This window comes from Gopherus flavomarginatus, chromosome 2 (assembly GCF_025201925.1).
Source record: "Gopherus flavomarginatus isolate rGopFla2 chromosome 2, rGopFla2.mat.asm, whole genome shotgun sequence".
Taxonomy (NCBI): domain Eukaryota; kingdom Metazoa; phylum Chordata; order Testudines; family Testudinidae; genus Gopherus; species Gopherus flavomarginatus.
Window position 1 is genome coordinate 203,646,388 of NC_066618.1, and position 20,397 is coordinate 203,666,784.

The following is a 20,397-nucleotide window of genomic DNA, read 5'->3' on the forward strand; positions in this document are numbered from 1 at the left end:
AGCCAGCTCAGTCCTCAAACAACTCAGTAACTTGGCATTTAACTCATAGTGGATTTTACACTCTAGGCATTTATCCAACTCTCTCATATCTGAAACCTGCTCTGGTAGCAGAGATTTGAACTTGGGTCTCCCACCTCCTAGTACTGTGCACTAGCTACTAGGGTTTGAGTTATTCTAGAGTAAATCTTTCCTGTTGAAGCTGTTCAGATGTGAATAAATACTTAAATAGTCATTGAACCAGAGAAAATGTGAAAAAAAGTCTTTTCAACTATAAAAGATAATTTAAAATAAAATAAATATCACAAATGGAAGAAAGGGGAAATTGATAGTAATGAATACAAATCAGAAACTAGGAATCAATGAACATTAATGAGAGAAAGGGACTCAAGGAGAAATCTGTGGCCAACATAGTTAAGGACAACAGGAGTTTTTTAAAGTTGATGAGAAACAAATAGTATCCTAACAATGTTAATGGCCCATTACCAGAAGGAAATGGTAAAATTATCAATAATAATTCTGAAAAGGCACAAGATTTCAATACATATTTCTTTTCTATATTTGGGAAAAAAACATGTAATATGATGTAGTCATATCATATGATAAAACTCTTTGCATTTCAGAACGTTAACCAGCAGGTACTATAGTTAGACATTTTTAAATCAGCAGTTTGGGATGACTTACAACCAAGAGTTTTAAAAGAGTTGGCTGAGGAGCATGCTGAAAGTAAATTAATGTTGTGTCGATATTTAAAAAGGGTAAACAGGATGACCTGTGTAGTTATAGGCCTCATAGTTTGACATCGATCCTGAACAAGATAATACATTGGCCGATACAGAACTTGATTGGGTAGAAAGATGTACAATAAACATGGCACACATTAAAGAGATTAAAATCTGGCTAACTGATAGGTTTCAAAATGTAACTGTAAATGGGAAATCATCATTGAATGGGTGTGTTTCTAGTGATGTCCTCTAGAGATTGGTTCTTTGTCCTACATTGTTTAACATTTTTTTAATGACCTGAAAGAAAACATAAAACCAACACTGATAAAGTTTGCAGATGACCCAAATTCTGGGAAGTTGTAAATAATGATGAGGATGGGTCACTGATACAGAGTGATCTGGATCACTTGGTAAGCTGGGCTCAAGCAAACAGTGTGCATTTTACTATGGCTAAATGTAAATGTATGCATCTAGAAACAAAGAATGTAGGTCATACTTACAGGCTGGGAGACTATCCTGGGAAGCAGTGACTCTGATAAACATTTGGGTGTCGTAGTGGACAATCAGTTGAACAAGAACGTGATGCTGTGGCTAAAAGAACTAATGTGATCCAGGGATGCACAAACAAGGGAATCTTGCATTGGAGAAGAGAGGAATTTTACCTCTGTATTTGACTCTGGTACGACTGCTGCTAGAATAATGTGTCCAGTTCTGGTGGCCACAATTCAAGAAGGAAGTTGACAAATTGGACAGGGTTCAGAGAAAAGCCGACAATTAATGGATTAGAAAACATCCCTTTTAGAGACAGACTCACAGGGTATGTCTACACTGCAATTAAACACCCGCAACTGGATCATGACAGCTGACTTGGGCTCAGGCTAAGTAGCTGTTAAATTGAGGTGTAGACATTTGAGCTCAGACCCTCCCATCTGAAAGGGTCCTAGAGTGTAGGCTCCAGCCCACACCTGACTGTCTACACCGCAGTTAAACTGTCCATTGGCCCAAGCCCTGTGAGCCTGAGTCAATTGGCACAAGCCAGCAGTGGGATTTTAATGGCAGTGTGGACATAACCTTCTTTTGTTAAGCTCTTTGAGTAAGGGGTGACTTGATTACAGTCTATGAATATCTATATGGGGAACTAATATGTAATAATGGGCTCTTTCATCTACAGAGAAAGGTATAATATTGGCCAATGGCTGAAAGTTGAAACTAGACAAATTCTGACTGGAAACAAGGTGCAAAATTTTAATGATGGGAATAATTAGCTATTGGAACAATATTCCAAATGTCATGGTGGATTCTCCATCTCTTACACTTTTAAAATCAAGATTGGATTTTTTTTCCCTAAAAAATATGCTCTAGGATATAGGTTCTGGAACTAGAGGTGCTGCTGCACACTTGACTTGAAGTGGTTTCCATCAAGTGCTTTTTTTTGTGTGGGGGGGAGGGATAGCTCGGTGGTTTGAGCATTGGCCTGCTAAACCCATGGTTGTGAATTCAATCTTTGAGGGTGCCACTTAGGAATCTGGGGCAAATCAGTACTTGGGCCTTCTAGTGAAGGCAGGGGGCTAGACTTGATGACCCTTCAGGGTCCCTTCTAGTTCTAGGAGATGGGTATATCCCCTTTATACAGGAGGGAGGGATAGCTCAGTGGTTTGAGCATTGGCCTGCTAAACACAGAGTTGTGAGTTCAATCCTTGAGGGGGTCATTTGGGGACCTGGGGCAAAAAATCTGTCTGGGGATTGGTCCTGCTTTGAGCAGGGAGGACTAGATAACCTCCTAAGGTCCCTTCCAACCTAACATTCTACAATATACAGTGTTTACAGTTTGATTCAATGGTTCTCAGCACCCCCACTATACAAATTGCTCCAGCACCTGTGCTCTAGGAATTACTTTGGGGAAGTTCTATGGCCTGTGTAATACAGGTGGGTCAGTCTACATAACCAGCATAGTCCCTTCTAGCCTTAAAATCTATGACTTTATAACATAGTGGTTAGGGCACTCACCTGGGAGCTGGAACACCCAGGTATAAGTCCCCTTGCTTGTATGCTTATTTAAGTATTTATATACAATGGAACACTTTCAACAGGAGAGAATGAGAGAGCCCTGCCTCAGAAAATCCCATAGCTCAGTGGGCAGCACACTCTCATGGCAGATTTACATTAAAATCCCTGCTACAAATTAGGTAGATGAGGGAACTGAATGCAGGTTTCCCATATCCTGGGCGAGTGCTCTAACCTCTGGGATAAAAATAATGTAGGAGTTTCCAGATTTTTCTTGAAAAATAACTGACCTGGCTTAGAGCCAAAACCCAAGAAAGGGTTCAAGGTTGTGAATTCCAAGTGGAGATAGGTATCTAAATCCCAAAGGGCTTAGACCACACCTTTTCCTCAGCATTTCCCACTGGCTACTTAAAGCAGATCCTCTCTCAGGTTGCTAGGTTTTGTGAATTCCATTCTCAGGCACCTACCTCTCTCCATGCATTTTATATGGAGTCTGGGTGCCTTACTCAGGGCTACAAAGTAGGTGAGGTAGTACCTTTTATTGGAGAGAGACAAGCTTTCAAGCTTACATGGAGCTCTTCTTCAGGGCTGTAAATTCTACCAGTGGAAGAGTGCACAAAAGTTAGATGCTGCAACACTCAGCATTGCAACACTTAAGTGTCTTTCATGAATCTTGCCCTAAGGCTTTTTAGGCCATAATTTTATTTTGGAAAACTGCAGCAAACCAAATGATTGCTACTATATACCTCTGAGTATGTTGTGTCCAGAGCTCTCCGACTGCATTCTATCAGCAATGTAATAAATGAAGAGATGTGGGAATATGCATACTATACAAAAGTAGATATAAAAGTAGTGGGGAAAGATATTCAGCAGTTGTGATGAACCCATAGGACTTGGTCAAAGTGCCTGATACCCTTAGATCCTCATAACCTTCAATGCCAACCTGTTTGTTTTTATAATAAAAGTTGAACCAATCTCTTTTTAAGGTTATGAAAAGTTCTAATAGCTCTTTGGCAGCCCTGATATACATCAGACCAGCGGACCATTTAGTCCAGCCAAGAACTGATCTCTGCTGAACTACTAGAAATACAGCCTTTCAGAGATGATTCCCTATTTACTATTACATTTTGAAACCTATCACTAGGCCATTTTTAAATCCATTTAATGTGTGCCATGTTAATTTTATGTCTTCCTAGATGCTTCAGAGAAAGGTACTAGGTTCTCGGTGATAGCACAATAACTGAATATTGTGCCTCCAGAAGAAGTTTCTTCTGAGCCTCCATCAGATAGTGTATGATTTATGCCGCAAAGCATCCCTTATTTTTTTTTAATCCAATCTAATGCATCCTATTTAACTCTTGACCTCACTGGTGTCCTGCGACAATGAGCTCAATGGGTTTATTATGCATTGTGTATAAATTATTTCCCTTTCTCAATTTTAAATTTGTGAAATAGAAAAAAATATTGTATGACTCCTCACAAACTGAGACTTAGTGAGATTTACACAGATCTGGTTGGTACCAAACTGTGCATCACTAAATTCTCTGTCCCTAACTACAAATCTCTGAATACTGCAGTGCTAGAACTCTATCTAATGAAAAATGCAATATTTGTTTCTAATAGATATAGCACAGTTAAATTGTCCAGATACTGTAAAACAAGGGTTACCAGATAGTTCAGGAGAACAAGATTAACTTTCATCACCAGACTAGGTCTACATTTAAGCTGTAAAGTGTAATTTCCAGCTAGAGAAGACATTCTGACCCTACCTCTAATCTATGCTAAAATAGAGCATAGTTGCAGGAGGGCTACCTCCCCCAAATACAATTGCCAACCTAGACCCATGGAATTTAGGGAAACTAGTCCTTTTTGCAGCTCACAGTACTGGGGCTACATGCTTATGTTTAGTGCACTACCTCGATAAGAGTTAGCATGGGCATATCTATTTGAGTGGGAAATCATACCTTCCAGCTCAAACGCGGACATACTCTCAATCTCATGAGTATTCTAAAATCAAAGACAATAGGCAGTAAGTAGTATTCAGTCCTTTTCTGGATCACTTTTTCAGAGAACCATTAGGAACTACTAGTGTCTCTTCATAGTTAAGGTTGCAACCACATTCCATTATAAGCCCTATGTTTAGCTTTGCTATAACTCTGGACTCCAAATTTGAAAATTATCACTCTTATGATTATAGCTAAGGAGATTTCTTTTTTGTGTTTCAGGGAAAAATTGGTCAAATTGTTTGAATTACAGATTATTCAAAAATACCGCTGATCTGAACTACTTGTGTGTACTGATTTTTCATTTCTCTCCAGTTTAGAAATGACTTGCTAATACCCCTTGAAACTTTCCATATAGTTTCTACTGAAAAACTCATACATGGGTTATACTTCAGCACCCACTTAAACCACTTCCACCTGCCCCAGATCCTCTAGTCCAGTCCAAAATAATAAGCAGCCTGGGCATCCTCAGATACTCTAGGAACCAAACCCAAGCTGGCTGTCATCAGAGCTGGTGCTATACCCCAGGAACAATGCTGAACCTTATTTGACGTATCCCCTCCTGTGGTTAGGTCTTGTTATAGGCAAAGCTGGTAGCATTATCTATACTTATGGTCTTATAGTGGAAATTGTTGGGTAACCTTATTTTCAGTAGTTTAGAAATTTGCAAAACTTTAACCTAGAGGTTGGCAACCTTTCAGAAGTGCTGTGCCAAGTCTTCATTTATTTACTCTGATTTAAGGTTTCTTGTGCCAGTAATACATGTTAACGTTTTTAGAAGATTTGTTTCTATGAGTCTATAATATATAACTAAACTATTGTTGTATATAAAGTAAATAAGGTTTTTAAAATGTTTAGGAAGCTTCATTTAAAAATAAATTAAAATGCAGAGCCTCCACAGAATGGTGGCCAGGACCTGGGCAGTGTGAGTGCCACTGAAAATCAGCTTGCTTGCCGCCTTTGGCACACATGCCATAGGTTGCCTTCCCCTGCTTTAACCATTCAGGCTAATTTTTTCCAAGCTGGGTAATGACCTCAGGCTGCGTTTTGTTTGTTTGTTAATTTTTTAGGTTTCAGCAAAAAATGATGCAGTCATTTCTTAGAATTAAATTAGGGGAAATTATGTGGGTTTGCCCCTTATAAAAATACATATTTTTCCACTGAGCATCTGTAGCATCCCCATGCTTGGGAACAGACATTTGAAATTTAGTGGAGGTGGCCTTTGTGTCAGGGATGAAAAGACAAGACTGGGACTAGTACCTTGACTATCACCTCTTTCACTTCAGTGTAATAAAAGAACTATTGCATATAGACATGTAAACACTTGAATTTGGCCTGTGGTATGTAAAATATATACAGTAGGCTATTAAGTATCAATGATTACTGAATACATAAGGTACTTATCTTAGATCAAAATAAAAAAAATGTGTTTTATACAACCTACTGACTGGGAGAAATGCTGAATGTTGAATAATTGATTAAAATGTCTAACACGCCCATGGCACTCAAATTCCACCCTGAGTTCAGTGAAAGCTTAATTATTCCATAGCTTCTGTCCAGTACTCACAGCCAGTATTGGTTATACTCCTACACTCATTAATTTTCTTCCTCAGTGTATTGTTTTCCTCTTCTCTCATCTATAGTATTAAATCTCTATAATGCACCACAGATATATTACAACAGAAATCATCTTTTGCAAGAGTGTGGATACTATTTGGCAAAGAATTTTTTTGAGCTGTGTGATATTGGCAGACCAGCCAACCTACGTATGACCCATAACAACTTAACAGGAGGCATTACAACTATAATCAAAACAATTTCAAATATATGTACTAGACCAGCAATCATTAACCCATTCATTTGCAGTAATAGAAACCAAGGGTAGATGCTAAGTGTATTTGTCTGTGTTTACTTATATCTTGTTAAAAGTTTAACAATGTAACCAGATTAGATTGTAGATGCTAATTCCCTTTCATGTCTTAATTCCCTTACATTATGTATGTGAATGGTTCAGTAATCCTTAACATCAAAGATGTAAGATACTGCAGGAAACTAGTAATATTATCTAAATTGTCTGCAGCTTAACTATCTATGCTATAATAGAGGATTGGCTAATTGCCTTATGTGAATGAGTGTAACTAGTTTACCTGTGTATGAATAGCAAATAGAAGATCAGCTTCAAAGCAATGGTCCACAGGTGATCTGCATTGCCTATTCTTCCTCTGGGGAAGGCCCTACTGCAGGGCTGCCTGCGGGGGAAGAGGGAGGCAAGTGGGGCAATTTGCCTCAGGCCCCGGGCTCTGCAGGGGCCCCACAAGCCCTGGCCTGGCGACAGTCTGGGTCTTCAGTTGCATTTCGGTGGCGGGGGGCCCTTCAGTGCTGCCGAAGACACGGAGCGACTGAAGGGCCCCCCGCTGCCGAAATGCTGCTGAAGACCCAGACCGTCGCCGGATGAGTGCAAGCGCCACAGCTCCACTGCTTTGCCCCAGGTCCCCTGAATCCTCTGGGCAGCCCTGCCCTACTGTGACAATTTCTGTGAGGAGGCATGTCAGCTTGCTAGGGAGCTATAAAAAGAAGTCTCGGGCCTGATCCTGTCTTCTCTAGTCAGCTGAAATTTGGAACAGGGAAAGTGTAAGCAATAGGACAGAGATCTTCCAAATAATTATATGGAATACCTGGAAAATGCATGGAAAGGCTAACAGACTTTACATCTAAGCTGCCTTTGGATTCTGACCTGTTTCCCGAGAGACCTTCAGAAGCCAGCAGTTTATTCCAGCACTGCTGTTAAATCTTTCTTTTTCCTTTTAACAATAAATCTTAGATTTATTAAGGATTGTCTGACAGCATGATATTTGGGTAAGATCTGAGATTCATATTGAGCTGGGATTAAGCATTTGGTCCTTTGGGACTGGTGAAACTCACATATGGTGAATGAGGTTTTCAGTAACCCCTGACTATATTAGCTTTGGCTGTGTAGATATGAGCCAAGGGCTGGAATGCCTAAAAGGGACTGTGTTTGGCTTCTTGTTAACCAGTGTGTGCTACAGAAGCTCTTTTGTTCCTGGCTTGGTGAATCTAAGTATAGAATAAACCACCAGTCATGAGGATTATCTGCCCTGATTCTTGCAGTCTTCCCTAAGTGTGGCATTCGCTGTGTGGTCCATCCAGATAATCCTGATCACAAGCTGGAAACTCTCAAGACAGCAGACAGACACAGAAGAGGTCCCAGAAGGTACTGCAGCACTGAGGAGAGAGGAGAAGACAGGGCCCAGAGACGAGCACGTCTCTCTTCCCCTTGTGTCCCACAAACTCAGATCTATGCAGGGATGACCTCCCTTCCCATCAACTCCCTTCTGAGGGCATGAGGACTCACTCCACCCTTCTTCTCTAAGTTATGTGCCTAGGAGTAAGAAAAATATTCCAGGGAGGAAACACCAGTATCACCCCCACCACCTGCAGGCCTTAGAAACTCTTGAACCAGCTGCAACAAATATAGAAGCAGCTCTATGTGGTTCTGCAGCAGGGACCAATGGACCCTGATGATATCATCAGAGAGTTTCCCACAGTCTTCACTCTGGACATTCTCTCCTCCATGCTGATTTGCTGGTTCATTAAACTCCTTCTGCTCACTTCCCACAGTCTTTACACCTCACTCTACTTGGCCTTCATACCATTCTGCTTCCTTCCCTGTCTTCCCCCCATGCTCTGTCCCTTCCTCTGTCTTTCCATATAGCTAATCCCCTCCGAACAAAACCTCACACAAAAAATTAAAAACCAAACAAACAAAACCAGTGGCACTAACCTGAACATTGCTGTTCACTCTGCTTGCGTGTTCTGCCCTTCCTGTCTCTGTCTTTTCTGTTTAAAATGGTAAGCTCCTCAGGGCTGAGGCTGTCTATTACTCTATGTTTGTACATTCTCTAGTATAATTTGCAGAAATTATGTTGGGTGATTTGGAGTTAATTAAAATAAGGAACTGATTTTATTGTTTAGATACAGATGTTACAGAGCAAGCCCCCTCTCCATTAAGCTTTGTCATTTCTCATCAGATTTGACATAGAACACCTGTCTGTTCCTCGGATTTCTCAGGCATGCGGTCTTGTTGGTAAGGTTTCATAATATATTCAAATCTATAACCTGAATTTGGTTTCAGAACTTTGGGCCTGATCCAAAGCCACTGAAGAGAATAGAGTGAGGTATCTGATCTTAAATCTATGGTTTTGATTTTGGTTCAAAATATTCTTCATCCTCTAAGGGTTTGTCTACACAAACACTTAGCTTGAGACAAGCTGGGGTGTAAATCTTCCCCAAACTAGCTTGCCTTGCATTAAGTGTCTGGGTGAAACCTGCTGCCACACATTAAAAATTTCCTAGTGTGCTTTAATCTATTCAAAGCAGAGTACATCAAAGTGCACTAAGCACTCAGGCAGCCAAGCCCTGAGTCTTTTCAACATGCAAGTTGCTCCCCTAACCTAAGGTAGGGTTTTCTAAGACCTGTCTGATGATCATCTTGCCTCTGTCTGTTGAATTAATAGACACATCAAATGACCCTGTCCTGTGACCTTGTCACAAGCCCTCCGGGGTCTGCAGTTCTCTAAATCTGCTTCCATTTCTACAGCCCATTTTAGAGCATAATACATCTTGCCTGGAATTCCTATAGACCATGATTCAGCAGAGTACTTCAGCCCCACATCTGAGAAAAGGGAGGAAGGACAGGGACAACTGTACTGGGGTTCTGAGTTCAGCCTCTCCACCCCTTAAAAAAATCTCTATAAATAAAGTGAAATGGAAGGGGATGAGGCCTCAGCAAACTTGATGTATCAGACCCCCACATTTCTCTACATGGAACTGCCTGTATCTAATTTTAAGCCTGTGGATAGCTCCCATTGACTCAGAATCCTTAATATTCCTTTAATATAGTTTTTGTATGCATTAATATAGAGACTGTCTTGTAGGCACCCTTCTCTCCCACTCAAACAGGCCACCTCACCTCAGAATTGGCCTTCAGCTGTGATATCATAATTGCTTTCCTAGAAGAGTAATATTAGAGACATATTAAATGCCTCTTTAGCCATCTATCTAGGCTGTTTATCAGCTGGAAGTGAGATTGCCCCACACCGTAACCAGCTTAGTCTCCACAGACCATACTTTGAGAACCTGTGCCTCAAATAATATTCTGTTACTAAATAAGATGACTTCTACATAAAGAGTGGGATTACTTACATATTTAAGATTAGGCATGTGCTTAATAGCCTTGGTGAATGGGGCAAAAAAGAGTTAATAGGATAATGGAAATCATAGATGGAAGTTACTTTTTAGACCATATAATCTTTCCCCTTGCCAATGCAAGAATGCTCCCTACAGCATATTATCTACTACATTCTCCAGACAAGTTTTATATTTTTCTAAAGAACTAGGGCTTTGGCTTTGGTCTTCGCTTAATTTTGCCAAATTATTTGAACGTTCACCATGGTATCAGTATGCAGGCTCCAGCTCAGAGATAGACACATTGCTGCTAAACACCACTATATTTGGAGGTGCAGTCTCCCTATTTCACTGAACAAATTCAGTCCAACTCTAATCCCACTTTCTGTGAAACTTAGTTGTGCATAGAGGAATAACATATGACTTTAGGCCTATCCAAAGTTATCTACTCACTGCGACTGTGACAGGGACAAGGTGTCATTTTCCACGCTTGCCTGGATGCTTCATCTCAGTGTCCATTTGTGTTAGGATTGATGGCTTTGTAAGTGACTGGAAAGATCAAACTGTTTTACAATGCTGTGTCAGTCAATTCTCAAATGTTAGTAACATTGTAATATGGGGATTTGCCCTTGGTTGAGCGTCCCTTATCAAATAAAAGCCAAATATAAGAATACAGAGTTCCACATTATGCTCTTCAACATTCTCAGGGAAAAGAAGAAATGAGTAGTCTTAAAATACATTCTGAATTCATTACTTATCAATAGAACAACTAAAGCATTTAAGGATGACATAACTCCTGAAACATTAGATTAGAAGAAAGGATTTGTTTCATTAATTCTTAGACAGTTAACATTTCATATAGGAAATGGTAATTAGTACCAAGATTGTCTTTAGTCCCCTGAGAAGATGTTGACCTTAACACAGCCGATAGCTGTGCAAAGCAAAGGTTACAATTATTTATTATACTGCCTTCCATCTTTAGTAAGGTTTTATTCAATAAAAATTACCAAGACCATTCTTCTGGTGCAGATTTTGCATCTTGGAATCAATGAAATGAAATATATGGTACCCTATCTGCTAAAGACTACAAAGAGTGTTTTACCTTGAAGCATATGTTCTCTGGTTGTAATGTGCCATGCTTTCTTGAAGCAAGAAATATATTGGTTAGTGCTACAATACTTCTGAAGTTAGAATCGCTTGAGAGAGAAGGGTAGGAGAAAGGGCTAATTATTTAGATCCCTATAAACCAAAATAATTCAGCAATTATTGGAGGTTTAATTTACTAAAATGACCTAAATAGTTCAGCTGTAACAGGTTTATATAATGGCTTTCTCAGAAAACATCTGTATTGTGTGATAGCACCAAAGTGTAAATAAATTGATGTAGTTGAAGCTAATTACCTGGCAGTCCAATCTAACCAGAATATAACCTTACTTGGTTTTGGCAAGTCATTCTCAGAATATATCTACACTGCACAGTTGCTTTAAGCCCCCAATTGTCCACACAGAAAAGTCTGTGACCTGAATTTGAAAGTGTCTTAAGTGCATATTAATGTACTCATCTGGAGAGGGGTTAGAGCCCATGTTATACTTGAATTCAGGTTGGAACCTGCCTACTTTGCAGTGAGGACACAATCTAAATCACTTAAGTGCTAAAAGGCCTCCAATGCCTTTCTATAAATCCTCACAAAGAAAAGGCAAGTTCTCCCACAATTGACTGTGGAAAAATGTTAGAGCATTTTAGCACCAAGACACATGGCATATGCCTCCAGACCAAAAAGGGTGAGTGCATAAACAGTGAGGATATTGTTACACAGGTAGGATTTTGCTATGGGAATGCTCACACTCAGGTGAGGCTAACCCAGGCGCCAATCACTCAGATTAACTGTGCAGTGAAGATGTAGCTTTAGTTAGGGGACTGTACAGACTCTGGAACTCACTTCCTGTCTTAGCCTAATGAAGGCAAAGGGCAAAGATTATCTCTTCTCCTCAGCTTCTGAGAGGAACAACAGTCTTAGTTCCTAGGACAGGGCACTTATAATCCAGATAGCATATCATTAATCCTGTTAAATTAGTTAAGTAAATAAAGATCAGAGTCTCTTTTCTAATTTGCCTTTTCAAAACTGATGAATTTTAGTGCCTTATCCCAACCAATCATGGATATAGTTGGGAATTTACCATCAGCATCTTCAATTTTGTCCCATCCACCTAAACCATAAAATTAAATAAATTGAACATAAAAACATGTGAAATGACAGATGAAGTTTGAATATTTTAAATGCATGTCAGTCACAATGTAGTTGGGAATGATTTAATTATTTATACATCCATTTCGCTGTCACTTTGACAAATCATGGAAAGATTCATTATACTGCGTTTTGTTTCTTTACTGTGAACCTTTTTTTTTAAGTCATTTATTTTTTAGGGCTGAGATTTTTCAAAGGAGCCTAATGGAGTTAGGTAGCCCCAATCCCAACTGCCTAATTGAAAGAAAAGATTTTCCTCTGAAAATCCCATTCTAGACTGGAAAATTTGTAACAAAAAAAAGGATTACAACAAAGTGATTCAAAGTTCCAGAAACGATATTTTGTAGAACCCTTCATGCTGCAAATTTGATGCCTTGCCTGTGTCTCAAATCATATGCCCAATTTTAAGCACATGAGTTAGTTTTAATGGGATTTGCTTACATGCTTAAAGTTAAACAAGTGTTAAAATTGGGCCTTGGATCTGAACTATCCTAAAATGTCGGAGTCATTCAGACCCACCTCAAAGGTCTCTGCTATCTCTCAGGATCATCACATTATAATTCAACATTGAAACTTTACAATAGCTCATTATGGTTAAATTTCAAAATTATCAGAATTATCAAAATTATTACCCGAATCACTTGGGTTTGATATCAGACAACAACAGACTTCCTAGGGAGACTGTTGTCACTTTCTATTTTGGGTCTTTTTGGAACAGATTTGGGGCAGGAGGTTGTGGTGGCTTAACACTTGCTTCTAGTAAGCCCAAAGACATGCAAAGGTGAACACAAATGACCCTCCCAACACACACACATTACTGAGCACTTTTCATCTTCTTTACAAAGCTAGCAAATTGATATAGAAATATATGCAACAACATTGAAATAAAGTTAATTCTGGAGTGAAATTCCCCAGTAGCTTAGGTATGCACAGCAATATTTCCCATCTTGAATTATATTGTAATTGGTTGTTATAAGTACAGTAATAGCTCACAATAGCCAACTAATAAGAGTCATCAATCAGCTGTTCCTTTAAGAGGCAGGGGATAAAATATGATTCATTCTTGGAAGTAACACTAAACTTTAAACTAGTTTGCTGTAATTAGAAGATAAATCATGATCTAACCCAATGTATAAAATTCGAAATATCAGTCTTCATCTGTTACTTCTTCTAATGTGCTACAGCATTTATATCTGAATTACATCCTCCTAAAAGCACTTTATTTTTCCAAAAAAGCATGACCTTTAGATTTTTAATCCACAGCTTTGTTCTCAAATAAAGCAATCTAGAAACAATCAAAAACTTTCAGAATATAGATGGTAATTCCTTACTAATCCGCACTATTTTTTAAAATAATAACATCTGCATATTAAAAATGTATTTATACAACTCATTTATATGTGAGTATACTAACATCTGAACTTCAGTTCTGAAACACCGTTCTGAACCTAGAGGACATCCTATTTCATGCCATCTCTTTAACAACTTGTCTCCATTTGCTGTCAAGCCAACAAAGCACACTATACTGCATGCACATAGGGATTACGTCACTGAAGGGGTTTTTTTTAAGTAAAAAGCCATAAAATCAGTTTCCAAATAGGACAACAAATGCTGACTTAATCCAAAGATGTGTGGGCAGCAAAATAAATATTCATTTTAAATTAGCCAGTAATTGTAAATATTACCTGCATCTCACAGATATCTGGATCACTAATCTGTAAACTAATTAAGCAATATCATCTACATATAAATTGAGATGCATCCAGTGGGGAGCAAAAAAACCAAGGTGATGGACAATTCCAGCAGTGCACAATGAAATTAATAATGAATTATAAAGGTGTTTTCTGTTTTAGTATATATTGCACAGTTACACACACACACACACACACACACGTATATACACATAGATCCATGAAAATAAATTAAAATATTTAAAAAATATATTTAATGTCTCATATCCCATGTTTTGTAAAGGGACCACTCGTTGCAACAAAAATAAGTCAACTCACAGTACAACATCCCAGGTAACATGTTGGTTAAATCTACTGCATCACAACAGAGTGGTGGGGAAGGGGAAATGCTCACTGACTGAACAGCAAGTAAAGAGGGGGGAGGAAGGGGTCATCTCATAATACTCAGGGTAATTCAGTTTAACCTGTGATGACTGCTTTACTACACTATGATTCACTAAGATGTCCAACTGGATCAGATGTTCCTCATTTTGTGGATTAGAGTTCTAAAGTAGTCAGGACCCAGAGGAGGCCAAGTTGTTGAACTCACCAAGAAGATGAAACCTTACTGTCATGCACACTGGTGATCTGACAGACATGGAGGATTACACACCTCAGGGTTGGGGAGGGGGTATTAGGATTTCCTCAGTTTTGTTTATGACTGAATTGCAAGAGAGCAAGTTGCAAAGCGGAGATTCCATGACATACCTTTGCTGCTCATACCTATGCCTGCTCCTAAAACCCTCTTCTTGGATAAACAGGGTAATGAGAAACAATGGACTGAAACTCTGACTCATGCTGACTAAGGAAAGGCCATCAATAAATCCACCATCCCTGCTTCTTTGATTTTAGATGAAAAACCTAACCTGGACCAGACAGGGTTATGCATATGGCTTTGTGTTGGCAGCTAGTAACCTAGAGAAGCAGGCTAGAGAGAAGGTGCAACTGTGCTCTCTACTCAACCAACCTGCAACATGTGAATGATCCTATTAGGAGAATTGACTCATACAAGTGCGTCCATGTCTCATGTTGAAACAAATATAGACTTTTGGTGGAATACAAGCCATCTTGCAAACCTACCACCTTCCTTTCAGAGGTAATTGCACTATTGCTTCTGTTGGTACTGGGATCCCACAGATCCATCTTCTTAAGGGATTTCAGTGTTCATGCAAATGATGTTTCTAGCCTGCTGGCTCATGATATTATGACCTTCATAAAAATATGGGATTCGTCTAGTGTGGGGGTGGTGGCGGGGGGGGGGGTCAATGGATCCTCTCCTACAGTGTGATATAAACTGGACCTGATCTTTGGCATAGGTGGGGGCATTGCAAACATAGGTATGGGAACTAGGGATGCTGCAGGACCCACAAGTTTCACAGTGAAAAGTTTGCTGCTGCTGTTAGAACAAAACTAGCATTATTTTGCAATTCTTGAGAATCCCAGAGGTGTGGTGGACCCGGATGGTGTGAGCGGGAATTGTGCTTTTTCACATTGCTTTTGAAAATGCATGGTTTACACTTTCGTTAGCTGGCTTTTACCACCCCCACTATAAAAAGTGTTGCAGTGCCCCTGAATGGAAATGAAGTAAACAGGCCCAGTCATCAACTTTTTTCAAGAAAAGGTCTGTGTAGTGATCTTGGGATTCATTAAATAACAAATGAGTTAAAGAGAAAGGAATACAACTTAAATTAAACAATGTTCCCAACCCCCGCCTCCAACATATCTTTACAGTGCTCACAACTCCTTTAAGACACTCTCCCACATCTCCCTCAGCCTTATTAAATGGCCATACAGCTGCATCTTGCATCTTCTCTTCAGCCTTGCAAAGGCCCATTTATGATTGCTTATGCTAGTCTTTACAGAGAGCTTTTATTAGCCCTACTTCTCCCATTCTCTACCTGCTGAAGATGATCTGGGCTAACCTCCCATCTGCAGCCAGTTCTCAGACAGCTGCTAACATCCTCTTCCCTCTTGTTGCTTCCATTTCCTGATCATCCGTCCCCTGTGTGTCATTTCTCAATACAAGATGCTGTAGATTACACAGCATTCTATATTTCACACTGACCTGGGGCGGGTCCTCTACTGTTCCCTGTATGATTTGTAATCTTGCTGTCATGTTCATCCTAAAAGGGCTGAGCAGTGATCCCTGAAGTTCATTTCATAATGTACATCCAGGTGTTAAAATCACAAGAACCTTAGAACTTCATATAAACAGTATCAACAGTCAATAATAGCTTTAAATTTAAAGATTGAATCAGTATGAAAATGTTTACAAGACTAGAGGTATATATCAATCCATGAAATTGTGCAGAAACTAAAGAAATGAAATGTAGCACAAATAATTTATTCATTTAAAATAAAACCATAGAGAATATAACCTAGGACACTTGAGTTCTGATGCCAGCTCTCCCCTTGAGACTTGCTGTGTGCTCTTGGGAATGTCACTGAAAAAGACATTTTCAAACTCAGGTGTCTAAAGTTAGGCACTGAAAACCATATTTAAGATAAAACATTTTTGCTGTAGCCCTTTTTTGGTACATCTTTAAGAGGGCTGATATTTACCTGATACATATGTTGTGAGGATATATGTTTGAAAAAAAATTACTTTGATACCCTTAAACCAAAAAGCTTTTTATAAATGCATATTATTTCTTTAATCTATTTTCAGTAAATGGAAAATGACAGTTTTAGTTACTTCCATTTTTATTCCAGTCTGCTCTGGGCAAAAGTATTTATTTTATATATTGCCATCTTCTCTGTCGAGATTTACAATATGCATTTACTTTTTCATCCTAAATCTATTTTTGACTTTCTGTTCACTCATGATTTTGCTTTCCAATATTTACCTTGCTTTCTTTGCTGTTTCCTCCTTTCATTTTGTTTTGTTTTCTTTCCATCTGTGACTCAAACTATGTTTGTTTTTTTTTAATTCCTTCTTTCATCTCATCCATCCATCAATCTTCAATATGGCCACCACTTGGCACCTGCATGAAGAACAAATTTAAATAAAGCAAACAATCAGTTTTTAGGACTTTACTCTCCTCCTTTTCCCTCTTGTAATACCATGAGAGTGTGCTTTGTAGATTATTTTCACTCAAATAAAAGTAGTTGTTGGGGAAAGTCTAGCTTAAAGAAACAGATACTGTTGGGTCCACCATAATAGATAAAAGTCATGACTCTGGTATAGCAAACATAAAGGAGAATCTTTATTTAAAAGATGCTGGTCACACAGACTGTATAGCTGTCGTTAAACTCTCTAGTTCACAAAAGTGATTTCAACATGGGTGGCTACATAAGGGTGAGGGTTGACCGGTGTCATAAATGTCATTTTTTCCCTCTGAAAGATTAGTAGGGTATCCCCAATGTCACTATGAATTGGTAATGTTGAATGTTGTTGATTAATGGACTGTTCCATTTTAACTTCATCGGAATGATCAGTGTTACAAAGTGCAGTACGTTTTGACTGAGGTATAACCTTTGCAGTTTCATGTAATGAGCATCCAAATAGGAGTTTGTTCTGTAGTCCATGACACTCTCCCATATAGCCCAGACAGTAGTATTAGTTTCTAGCAATGCAATGTGGCACTCTGCCTGTCTGCTCAGTAATGCAGGTCACTTTGATAATATTACCCCAGGTTCTACTCTTCATTGATTCCCACGTAACTACAGAGTCCAGTTCAGGGTCTCCAGGTTACTTTTCAAAGCCCTGTGTGGGCTTAGCCCTAGCTAAGAGAGATTGCTTCACCTGCCACACTCATGACCTCCACGGATAGTTACGTTCCAATGGAACCCCAAAATTATGGACAGATTTAAGAATACAGAAGACAGGACTTTCATGGAGCTCAGATTCAGAACATGACACTCATTAACAACAACAAGGTACTTTGAATCAGTAACCACAAAGAAATGGGTTATGCATTTAGTTGATTTAGATTTTCCACAATAAACTCTTTGCACAGGCTTATGCATAATATTGTGATTATTTTCTACCTTGCAAACTACCATTACAGAAGGAAAAGGGAGGAAGAGTTCTGCTATTGTCATTACTCTTTTTCCATTTAGGAACCATCAGTGCCTGGATGCACAGAAGGAGTTAGGCATCAAAGTCCATGTTTCAGATGTCTAAATTCCAATTTTGGCTTCACTATGATACACAGCACACCTGCCTAACCCTTGTAGGAGCCTAAACTCACTCAGTGTCTATGTTTTCAGAGAAAAGTTCTCTTAGAGTCTATCTTTCTGCCTCTAGGCACACACACTGCTGCCTCCCTCTATGGACATCTGAGCACCCGTCTCATGCCTAAGCCCCAGAGCAATTCACAAATCAGGGAAATATATGCATTTGGCTAGCTAATTCGTGTGCAAGGCCTGATTCAGTAGACATGCTCAGAGTCTGCGTACCAGACCGAGTCCCCTTTAAAATTCAGTTGGAGTACGCAAGGTTTACTTTCTAACTTTTGGCCTAGGGGTTAGAGCACTTGCCTGTGATGTGGGACACCCAGGTTCAATTCCCCCTTCTCTGCCAGAGATGGAGAAATGATTTAAACAGGGATCTCTGTCCTCTCAGAGAGTGCTTCAACCACTGAGCTATGGAATATTCTGATGTGAGGTTCCCTCAGTCTCTCTTCTTGAACCTGTTTCATTGTGGATAAATAATGAAAAAGAGCAATTGGAATAGGGGGCCTGGACCCAGGCAGGTGCCCTAACCACTAGACTACAGAGTCATTCTTACATACTCTCTCTCTCTTTGGCCCAATGATTATTTAAGAATTTATCCATAGTGGAACAGTTTGGGAGAGGGAATATACAGTGGTTAGGGAACCCACCTAGGAAGTAAGATACCATTCAGTTATGCATGCCATGTGAAAAATTTCTAGGGGAGCTCCTTGATACTAACAGTGGTTGTGAAAAAGTTCCTTCTCTCTCTCATTCAATTTGGAGATCAAGAGTGAGCAGCAGAATAAGTGATGGCTAAATTAACATTAATGAGCCAAATATTGCTAATACTGTTGCTATTTAGCTAAACTGCTATTCAGTTTTCCCATCTCTGATTAACAGGTGGTATAATGTATTGTGGTTCTTAGCAGGATATTACTTTTATCATGCAGAAGAATATGTTATTTCCATGGGGCTTCAAGTATGGGAGTACATCTTCTCACTCAGTCATAAACCAGCAAGGATAAAAAGATTATTCTGAACAGCAGAAAGTCTTTGGAATGGTAGCCAGCAGTGTTCTAATTGCTTCCAGATTGTCATAGGTGCTCCATAGGAGACCAGTGAAAACCTTACTGCTTTCAAAACTTCCGCAAGGATTTTGAGTTTGTAGGTGGAGATTGAGTAAAGAGGGTGAATTGAGGATGAGGGTAGAGGCAGGGTTTGATTCTTGTTTTGATCAGCTCTAAAGAGATTCTTATTCTCATGACAACTCCCTGCAGCTTTTCTGGTGTGAAAAGCCAGTTGAAGCTTGATGCTCCTTGGCATTTTTTTCTTCTCTATTTCTTTCTCTTTCCAGGGAGACTCATCAGAATTGGGGAAAGAATTAGCACAAGCTTACAAATACCTGCTCAATAACTTAAAATAACTGCTACTGCCTGTGTACCAACAAATACCATGATGTAAGAAATTGTCTCTTTAATACTACAGGAATAATTATTTTGCAATGATATTAATATAAATTCTACCTGGGCAAGGCTGGGGGCTCCAACCTATAAAAATGTAAACATACACTTAACTTTAAACACATGAGTATGCCTCTGAAGTCATTGGACTTCAGTGACACTACTTTTGTGCTTAGAGTTTAACACATGCATAATTACTTACTATACCCAAGTAAAGGCTTCAGGATTGGACAACAGGAAAACTTTCCCTATCAGCTTTCGGTGTATTTGCATTTATATTTTGCCCAATAGAGTGCTTTGCTTCTTGTGTAAAATTCAAACAAACAAAATTAATTAAGCCTTGGAGTTTCATTTAAATGGGAGAGATGATATTGTTCAACTATGTCTTTACTTACTTTGTTATTCAAAAATGCGGTTACCGTAAAGAGATAATTTGTCATTATGTTTTTAGAAGGAAAGAGTTAAAATAAATCAAGTCTGCCATTCCCTAATAGCAGGGATTAGCATAAAATCATTCAGCAGTGATAAATACAACTCTGACAGTTTAACCAATGATACATCCACAGTCGCTTAGCATTTAGAAACATTATAAATGTAAGTTCCAGATCTGTTCTTTCAAAAGCAAGATTAGCTCCTGATAAACGGTCTGTTTAACGCACTGACTATCTGGAGGGTAATTTGAAGTTCATCAGCTACTATACTACTGGCAATTGACGTTCCCCCACAGACTAGTTATGAAAACTGTTATTTAGAATGCTTAAGAGTTTCCAGTGGCCTTTCTTGTCGTTTTTAATTGCTGTTGAGTTTTGGAACTACAGTTGTCAGCCAACCTTATTTTCCTTAAGACAGATGATTTTCTTCCTTTGCTTT